Raw genomic sequence first — 11054 nt, 5'->3', positions numbered from 1 at the left:
TCTTCTTCCACTTCATCATCAGCATCATCACAATCACCATCACAACCATTACTGTTATCATTATCAACTTCATTCTTATTGTTTTTATCAATGTACTACTACAATCATCATTTATATCTTTTTCTGTCAGTTTTAGACAATCTATAAGTTTTATACAAATGTGTTTTGCACCATATTACATTCTTTTCTTGTTTGTGTAAGTTATTTTTTAACACTTACAATGTAATAAATCTACTTTATTATTTTAATTTTAGAAAAACTTTGTGATTTTTTATCTTATGAATAACATTCTTCAAAAATATCAACTGTATACTTCTGATATTTTTTCAACTACATATTTTTGTAGACTCTCAATTCTAAATACTATACCAAATGTTAGTAAAAATATACCATTGCACATATAAGTAAGTGCATAAAAAGAAAACATAAAAATACATCTCTAATTCAATTTAAGTGTTACTTTGCTTCATACTGCCTGCTTTATAAGCATGACAGAAAAAAGGCCACAAGTAAGCAAGTCTATAAGTTATCCAGAATTATTTCATCAAAGATTTTCCGAGCTTTAAAAAAAGATAACTGCTTGACAAAATGGCAAATAAACTTAATGATACATGAAAAAATTCGTAAGTTCTTACTTTATTGGTTACTTACTGAAAATTATTTCTACAAAAGCAGTTGCAAGTTCTTGCAGCATTGTCTACAATTTGAATCTAACAGGAAAAAGAAAATATTCTATGAATATTCATTAACACTCTTTCTTTTAATAGAAGCATACATCTTTTTCATTATTCTTTACATAATAGGATTAATCTACTATAGCTGCTTACAGGAAATTTCAGTAATTTCGTTTTTCTTCAAATGATTCAAACTTTGTAAATTTTACATCCACACTCTGAACAACTCTAATTATACAATCTAAAAAGCAATCAAAAAATTATCCTATATACTGGTCAAAATTCTATAGTATAATATCCTTTCTACTATAAGACTTTGCACCACCCACAAATTTGGTCTGTGACTCTCAGTAAGTTGCCACGTAGGAAATTCCAGCTATCCTCTATATTGCAAGTATGTAACTCCTCCTCCTTTTCATCAAATGCTTCATTTAGGAAGTCCCTAAATCTCCATCTATTCAACAGATCCTTAAGCTTCCAGATCTTTCTTTTCCAAACTGGCTTGCTTCTTGGAATCCTTCGTGCCTGCAGTTTGAAGTCGCTAACAAGTAACCTATGATGAGAGGTACACTCTTCACCAGGGAAGGACTTAGCATTTATGAGCAGCCATGAATCCACTTTCTGATGAGAATGTAGTCAATCTGACTAGCATGTCACCAGATTTATAGGCTATCAAGTGACTGGCCGGTTTACTGAAGCTGGTGTTGCAAATCATTAGGTCATTTGATTCACAGAACTCTAGCAGCCTTGTTCCCTCCTCATTTCTGGAGCCAATTCCATGACCTCCATGCACCCCTTGAAAGACACATGGCTGCTGCCCAACATTGAAAGGTCATTTTCAAAACAAAAACATGATGGCTCAAGCTGCAAGCAAAATTAGAAGCCGGTATGAGAGAAGGGACAAGAATAAAGCTGATAAGAAAACATAGATGAGAGAAGGCACAAGTAATGAATTACAATTAAATTAAATTAAGTTAAGGTTAAAGTTAGATTAGATTAGATTAGATTAAATTAAATTAAATTAAATTGAGACAAGTTAGTATCATCAGGTTAGGCTAGAATGCTGTGTGGAATTAAGTGAGGAAGGGAAAAATGAACTTATCTGCACATAACTGGATGGACATGAGTGAAATAAGATGGGTAAATTGGTAATGAAGCACATGTTGGTTAGGTAATTATCTGTGTAAAATTCCAAACCAGCCAACACATCATATGTTACTAAATATTACGAGTTCAAATTCCTTAATTCATCAGAAATATGAAAGGGAAGCATAAACTATCTCCATTGGTTTCAGTAATGTTCAATAGTAAAATCATTTTAAACTACTACAAGAAAAAATGGAACAGGCTAAAGAAGAGCTGTCACAAAGTCCTCAATCTGATAGGCCAAGTCATGAAAGCATTTGAGAAAGTCAAAGTTAATGCAACTAACAGAAAATACAAAATATCTGAGCCATTTGGGAAAAAGGTTTGTTTATATGGGGTGTTGTGTGTACTTTGAGCAAGAAATAGCTATACAAAAGTTGCTGTGGAATCTCTTGCAGACTATCGAAGAACCAGAACTTTAGATGTACAGGAGTATTTAGCTATAGGAGTTTCCATGAGATATAGTCTGTGTACTGATCAGATGCTTCCTTAAACAATGTAGATAATTTCTGCAAACCGGAATCCTAACTACTTGTGGAAATAGCCCTAATTAGATTATAGTAGCTCCCTTAAGATATGTGTGGAAGAAATTCTGGGAGCTATTAACTTTAACAGCAAGAAGTTCTTCTCTTTTCATATAAAAAGTGAATTATATGAAACATATGTACAGCATAGAAGTTAACTGTGTGCATTGGATGTGAAAGATCTGCAAAGGTTGAAGAAAAATGAGTTGAATATCATTCATTCATTGACCATGTTACATTAATTTGCATGAAAGGCAGAACATAGAACACAGTGGGTATTAAAAGCATTAACTAATATATATAGGGAAGTTAACTGTGCTGGTATTGACATGTTATGTAAATGGATGAAATAGTGTTATGTGATAACAGTAAAAGGTACAACTGATGGAAAAAAGACCAAGGAAAGCAGGAGAATAAATAGTGAAGTCAGTTTCCAGTATTTTGGGTTTCATGAACAAGATAACACTACGTCAAGAGAAGTTATATGCTTTACTGCAGACTCATCCACTCATGCTATCATGGAAAAATATTTGTTTAAAAAAATGGTGGTGAGGATTGTAGTAATAGTGGTAGCAAGGTGGAAGAAGAGGACGAAATGTATTATCTAAATTTCTCTCAAAGATTTGTTAATACTATTCCTGTCATTTTAGGGTCTAGTTTGACAGAATAAATGTTTGTCAGTAGGATATATATCCAGTTTGAGGTTTTATGAAATTAACACACAGCTGTAAGTATTCTATATTTTCAGAATATCAGCTATGTTACAAACATAATAAAAGATAACTAGCTGTTTCCAAGAGCTTAAAGACATTGATCGACTGTGTTATCTCACTGAACAAAATAATTGTGGGGAAATGTATTTTACGTAGCTTCTAATGTAGAAGTTTGTTGGTAAGCTGTCATTAATAATGTGAACAGTTCATTTAATATAAATTAGATACTATGCAACTATCCAAGAGATGATTAATTTATCTTGCATCACAGATTAAATAAAACCAAAAAATTTAGAAAGGTAAGAAGTTATTTCTAAATAAGAAAATCTGAAGGTAAAAATATACTGACAATGTTCCCAAAGTAAAGATAAGATAAAGCACATATTAAGTTTTCTTAAGAACATTTTAAGAAACATAATAAAGCTGTATCTCTTGTATATTCTAGAATTACTTAAAAGCTTTGGAAACATGACAAGTATGAGCGAGGGAATCTTTTTTCTGCCATCTCAAGTTAAATACTGAAAGATGTATGAAGGGTACAACTTCATTCTGATGTTGGAGGAAGTATACTATTTAAAAGCTTCTTAAAATAAAGATGCTAGGCTATGTAGAAATATAATTTCTAACTACTGACAACAATCATGAAAATAAAAGATTTCAGAATGTGTATATGTAAAGATAATTAGGAATCAATTGCAAAAAAAATTCTATTAATTGAAATGCTTCATCACTGTTTTTTTGTTTTTTTTTAATATCCACTTGTCCATGTTCATATAAATCAGATGGAATTTGTTGAAGCGGATTTTCTACAGCCAGATGCACTTCTGTCACCAGCCATCATCTGTTTCCACATAAGATTATATTTCCCTATGGTCAGACATGTTCTTGCAAAAGATTGGAAATGAAGGATACCACTTGTGCAATGGTGACACTTACAACTACTACATGATGTCAAGGCAAGACGACAAAACACACACACACACACATGCATGCATGCACACATGCACACACGCACACACACACACACACACACACACACACATACACATGATAGGTTTCTTTCAGTTTCCATCTTCTATATCTGCTTACAAGCTTTGGTCAACCTGAGGCTATAGTAGAAGACACTTGCTCAAGGTGCTACTCAGTAGAACCTGAAACCATGTGGTTAAGAAGCAAACTTCTTACCACATAGACATTCCAGCACTTATTCAGTATGAATTTCAGTATTTGAAAAATAATACTTTCAAGGATAGTATTACCAAACACTAATGTTAATTATTAATTTGCTTGTACAAAAGTTACATTTTTCAAAATGAGTAAAATTTCAAAACATAACAGTAAAAGTAGTGATTCTTTATATTTAAATGTGGCTTGGTTTGATGAGTTACGAATTAAACAATATTATTGTGTTTAAAATTCTTTATCAAGTAACTTGAATTTGCTAATGAAGAGGCATACTTGGCAGCAGTGTATTTTTTAAAATAAACAATTTTGTATTTTATTTGGTCTATAATTCTGGAAAGTGGATATAGCAGAACTCTTGCTGAGAAACATATACATTATAATTTTGGTGAGCAGGTAACCAGAAGATTTAGAGCTACTGGTCACAATCGTTGCAGCAATTAAATAGGAAAATTTATTAGTAAGAGAACACATTCTAAACCATCATACGATTCTTTGTTTATGCAATTTTGTTTTCTCTTCAAATTCAGTACAATACAGCAGTGACTAACGATACACACTACCTAAGATGTGAGAGCAGCATTCCATAAATAAAATTTAGGTTTCTTTATAATTCAGAGTCAAATACTTGCTAGCTTTTAAAAGAAACAAAGCTCTCTTGAAGCTCCTTTAGCCATATTGAATACTTTTGTTTCTGGAAAAGATTACTGGAGGCAATTGATCCCATTATTAACAGGATGTAAAGGACTCTCAAACTGCTATTATTCATGAGAAATAAAAATGCCAATCAATTTTCTTTTTCTAAAAGATAATCTGTATTATGTTTTATGAATTATGATTCACTTCCTAAACCTCAGAAGGAAATATTTTCGCTAAGAATGGATGCTATTAATAGGATTAAATCTTTCAAAATTGTTATTTACAATGTGTGTGATGAAAAGAGGAAAAAATAGTGAAGAAGAGTAGTGTCATCAGTTAACAGTGGGTATGAGCAAAGCATATTCCTCTCTTCATTGGTTTACTAGTGACTGTCATTATGAAATAAGATTGAGTAACTTCTTTATATAAGACACAATTTCCTAAGGAAAATGTAAAAAATACCAACTATCTAACATTTCTTTTTAACAGGAACATTTTCATTCATTCAAACACTCTAGAGCTTTCATTAGTTACTTGAAGTCTCAGTAACAACCACTTTCACACTTGCATAACTAGGATTTTTTTCCATGGGTTAATATGGTGTACTGCCCTTATTTAACAAGTTGAGACAGTGCATGGCTTAATGCTTCCTTAAAATACCCCATTTTAGTGAGAGGGTAACTACAGCCATCTGAAGAGCCATAAGAAGAGAAGGATTAGACATACAATTAGCCCACTCTGGCCCCTCTCTGAGAAGACACCTAGCAAAGAAACGAGCAAGGGACAGCAATCAATGCACACTAACTAATTGCCTCATCCGTGACACAGATTTATGCTAACGGGTAAATGTTGTGCATAGAATACAATGTAACAAATGCAACAAGTTCTATGTGAGTAGCATAACAAGACTGTTACACATTCACATCAAAGAACATCTGAACATGAGAGCCTCCTCCTTCAGAAAACATCTAGACAGATGCCTGAACACCGACAAAAGCATAAATCACAATTGAGGCTAATGAAAGAAATTTGGGTAATCTAAGAATTAAGGAAACTATCCTCATAGACACACTAGGGCCCCAAATTAACAACAGGCAGGAGGTTGGCAATCAGTATATTATTTAGCTATATCTGGATGGGTGTAGGTTCATTTTTGATAACATACTCATGTATTATATAAAAAAAAACAGTAAAAATAGAAAGAAGCAGCACTGCGGATGTGTCAACACACACGAACTTGAGACATGGCTGTCCTCATGCAATTCTCATGAGGAATTCCGGAAGGACCTTCGTGAGACCACTGCAGAGATGCTTCCAGAAAAAAAAAATTCAGTAGCCGTTGGAAAACCGATTATAGCAGTGACTCAATCAATTCCTAGTGATATCTGAAGGAATTTTTGTATTCCAAAATATTATTATTATATCAGACTATCGATAAATTATAACAGTTATTATAGTCTACCCTGCATTGTTGTGTCGTTCAAGACATTATATTTTATAAAAGATATAACTCATGTGTACATAGATTTGTTAACTAGACACACTTCAGACAGCCAGGATAATACATAACCTTGATCAATTGAGTGTTCAAAATTAATTGTCTCAAACTGAGAACTTTCTATAAAGATGTTTTGTTGGCACTCATACACTTATATTAGCTTATTTGACATGAAAACATATGTTTGAAAGCGATGGAAATTAGGTACTAACTGCTGGTAGGAAATGCAGGTATATGTTTATGAATAAAAAGTATCCTCTATTGGGACTATTACAACACTGAAAGAGTTCTGTGAAGTAATAAATTTAGTTTGAAGAACTAAATAAGCATAATAAATGGTAACTAAGCACAATATCAATAATACATACATACATACATGAATGTATGTATGCATATATATATATATATTATGCAGACATATACATCAGGCATGTGCCGTCAGTAATTACTCAGGGTAGGCAGTTGGTGACCTTTATGTAGTAAAACACAAAAAAAATAAGCAAAACTTAGATGCATGACTGAGTTGAAGGCAGATTTACTTTTGCTTTTATAGCATGTAAAGAAAACGGTGTTGTAGGAGTGTACGCAGCATGTGTACTACAGCAGTACTATGCAAAGCTTAAATACTGAGATTGAAAAGCAGGGGCGAATTATGCCTACCTAATCTGCAAAAAAATTAAATATTTTGTATTTTATGCATAGTAATCAGAGTAACCTTCATAATTTTATTGAATTAAGTATATATTTTGCCATAAAAGAAAAATGTTGCTATCAATCAATTTTATTCAAGGTAGGCACTGCCTCCCTTACCTACCTAGGTGCACATCCCTGATATACATATGTAGATGTGTGTGTGTATATATATATATATATATATATATATATATATATATATATATATATATATATATATTAGCATCAGCATCATCATCATTGTTGTTTAGCGTCCACTTTCCATGCTTGCATGGGTTAGACAGTTTAACTGAGGACCGGTGAGCCAGAAGGCTGCACCAGGCTCCAATCTGATCTGGCAAAGTTTCTTCAGCTGGTTGCCCTTCCTAACGCCAACCACTTCGAGAGTGTAGTGGGTACTTTTACGTGCCACCAGCACAAATGTCAGTCAGGCGGTACTGGCAACAACCATGCTCAAAAGGTGTTTGTTACGTGCCACCTGCACAGGAGCCAGTCTGGTGGCACTGGCAACGACCACGTTCAAATGTTGCTTTTAAAAATATGGAAGGAAGGGTTTCCAGGGGTAAAATTCTGGTAAAACAGTTACAGATGTCTTGTGTAGGCTTCTGCCTGGTTGGTTCTTGTCAAACCTTCCCACCCATGCCAGCATGGAAGGCAGACGTTAAACAATGATGATGATTTATATGTATATGTATGGTGTGCCCTTGTGTGTGTGTGTGTGTGTGTGTGTGTGTGTGTGTGTGTGTGTGTGTGTGTGTGTGTGTGTGTGTGTGTGTGTGTGTGTGTGCATGAATGAGCATGTGCGTGTGTGCATTCTCTATGTATGTATGTGTATGTGTAACACTCCAACCTATATTCATTGCTGAAGAACCGCAGGAAGCAGATATCTTTTTACAAAAATTAATTATGCTGCCACAAGATAAAAAGACTTCCTACTCAAAACATAGTAATAACATAAACTACTTATTATTATTTTTAAAACAATACAGAGTTAATGATAAAAGCAGATATGGACTACAGCTATAAAAACAGAAAATGTTTTTATAAGATGTCCCTTTAAATGTATTACATAATGTGTTCAAAATAATATTTACATCTCAATTTTATGTATATCCATCAAATCACTGTAGACTGCTTAACAAAAACAAAATAAAAAGGAAATAACAGATTGGATAATGAAGTTCAAGATACACTGAGCCCACTAAAAAATAAAGATGGTTGGTCATGGTTTGATTGTCTTTTATTCTAAATTTCTTTGATCAGGACCTGACCTAGGGCTAAACAACATTCAATCTACAAGACAAGAAAGCATAGATTTATTTCAAAGTTTCCCAAAGTCAGATTATACAATGTTCTCTATAAGATTAAATATAAATGAAGAATGCAACTCACATTCTGTAGATCATTCTTAGATATTTGAAATAATTTCTTGAGAGAAAATACACAGGATATCTTTAAAGCTGTTGTTCATTTATGCAACTTTTGAAGACATTTGAAAGAAATATTTAGACAAAGATAAAACTAATAATTGGTTAACACCTCTAAACTAAGTTACAATACCCAATCAGCATACCTATGATCAAAGGTATTCCAGCCATGACTATCCCATCTTTACTTTTCTTGATGTAATGCATCCAGAACTACATTATCAAGTACATTTTTTTTAAAACAGTAGGGTATGATTTAAGAGAATTTTGGTTGTTATTACTAGCAAGTTAAACAACCATCCTGAGGCATCCATTTAGGCTTATCTATAAAACTTAATAGAATAGTTGCTAAGCACACTTAAGAGTGATTCACTGAGAATTACATTTGCTACCATATGCATCAATATTGCAAAAATAACAGACTTCTTCCTTCTCTTTTTTCTGAACATATTGATTGACAACCAGTCCCACTCCAATTTTCTTAACATGCTTGCAGATTTTAGTTGTCAATCAAACCGTAGGCTATATATCCTAGATAACTAGTTTTGGTATCTTTAAGCTCATCATTATCAACACAGTTAAAAATATTTTGAAGCTGCATGAAAAGATTTTGGCATTAGATATGTGTGTAACTCAATGCCCTCATTAATAGCTTTTCTATCCAAGCAGCTATTGATATCACAATTATCAAGATTTGATATCTTCTTTTTTTTTTCACTTCTATTTGCTTGATCTTCAAATCTGAACTCATTTATACACATGACTTTGATAACAAATATCTTCTTTAGGGTGTTGGAGTATATTTACTGTATCTTGTCTTTCGTTTGCTGAAGAAACTGTCTCAGGATCTTATTCATGGCACAGCAGTATTCATTCCATTGAAATCACCTACAAAAACTAGTTTGATATTTAAGAGGAAAAAGAGCAGATCTGATGAAAATTAAAAGAAATTGTTAAATGGTTATCTGAAATTAATCTTTGGTATGGTACCAGTTAAATGTTTTATTGGTTACTATTGATCTTAAAAACTGGAAAATTTCATGTTAGGACTAAAAGTAATGTTTATTTTATATTTTCATTTCAAACTCCTAAAAAAAAAATAATAATAATAATAATAATAATAATAATAATAATAATAATAATAATAATAATAATAATAATAATAATAATAATAATGATAATAATAATACTCAGACAAATACATAACAAAAATACCAGGACTTACAAATATATGTAACATACAGAAAATTGCACTACTGGGTACTGCACACATTCTACGCAAAACACTTTCAATACAGTAAACATAAAAGCACCACAGCAAACCACAGCACATACCCAAGGCGCACAGAGCTGCGCTCGGTAGTGAAGTGAAAGCACGTTATAAAAATAAAACTACTGAACAATAATAATAATAATAATAATAATAATTTCTACATCTTAATTGCATAAATCTTATTTGAATTTTTCTATTTTCAGGTAGTATTTTCATGAAATCTTATTCACTTTTGAGTAAAGTCAACTTGCATGTTGGCTGGAAATAAAATAGAACAAAATATGTAATCTTATATTCCTATAGTTTGGTGATACCACACCAATAATATTGTTTTCAGTATCGATGATGATGGTAGTATTGTGAAACTTGGAACATAGCTTTTTTTTTATCTTCAATATATTTTTTCTATGATTAATTAATGACATTGAGTAAAGACGTTTTGTATATTGATTCCTTGTGTTTTTCTCTATTTTGTTCTCACCAATACTTCACTATGGGTTAAATAAGCATCATGAAACATATTTTTTCTATTTTCTCCATATTGGTTAAAATTAAATATTTCATTAAATTTTATCCAAATAAGAGATTAATTTATTTTAACAATAACAAAACCAATGCATATCTTCAAGCTGTAAATTCAATTAGCATTCAACTTTATACGTGTTTTTGATCTCTCTTGAAATTTCTTCTTTCCTGATTTTATCTGAAATCAGATTAACTTGGACTGCATTTTTACATTTTTTTCTATTTTTTACCCTTTTTTAACAGAACTCCTTTCTATTCAAGTTTTACTGAAAAGTATCACGAATGTTTAACATCAAATTTTTAAAATTTTCTTATTTATTTATTTTCTATATTGATTGTTTGCTACTGTAAACCTGAAGTAGATTTAGTGACATATGGGAAATAAATAGCTATATTAAAACATATTCTCACATAATACTCTAGTTTAGAGTTTTAAAGAATTTTCATGGTTATTGAAAACTTTTTAGTTTAATTCTCTTATTGCCTTCCTCCAATGAGTATATGGTATGTCAAGGAAGGTGGTTACTAAATAAAATAAAATAAATAAATAAACAAAAAACAGAAATTGATAGACGAGGTTTCTTAGCAAATTCTTCAACTTTTATTTTGGATGTTAAATGTATAAAAACTGTTAAGTTAGATATTTACTTTGCACAGGGATGAAATAACGAAGTCAATATCAAATTAATTATTTTGTTTCATACACACACACACATACATGTATATATATATATATATATATATATATATATATATATAT

The sequence above is a fragment of the Octopus bimaculoides genome, chromosome 2 (genome assembly GCF_001194135.2).
Source record: "Octopus bimaculoides isolate UCB-OBI-ISO-001 chromosome 2, ASM119413v2, whole genome shotgun sequence".
In the NCBI taxonomy this organism is placed as follows: Eukaryota; Metazoa; Mollusca; class Cephalopoda; order Octopoda; family Octopodidae; genus Octopus; species Octopus bimaculoides.
The sequence above is the reverse complement of the archived record's forward strand: the minus strand, read 5'-3'. Positions refer to the sequence as shown.